Below are 292 nucleotides of genomic sequence, written 5' to 3' on the forward strand. Positions count from 1 at the left end.
GACTGAATGTCAGAATGTGGGCTGTTGAGGACCTCCTAATGTCAGGTGGGGAGTGTAGTTCTCGACACAGTAACTTCCTCCTGGCACAGATCAAGGCTGAGCAGTCACAGAGAATGTGACTGGAAGTCTCGTCTGCTTTTAAGCAGAGACGACAATCTATCTCTTCGGACAGACCCACTTTTTTAATGTGATAACTCAATACATGGTGACCCTTTAAATATCCCACCAGCAACCTTTCTGCTGAAGAAGGATAGCTTTCCATAACTAAATTTACACATAGTATTTATGAATA

The sequence above is a fragment of the Teleopsis dalmanni genome, chromosome 1, assembly GCF_002237135.1.
Source record: "Teleopsis dalmanni isolate 2A chromosome 1, ASM223713v2, whole genome shotgun sequence".
NCBI lineage: Eukaryota > Metazoa > Arthropoda > Insecta > Diptera > Diopsidae > Teleopsis > Teleopsis dalmanni.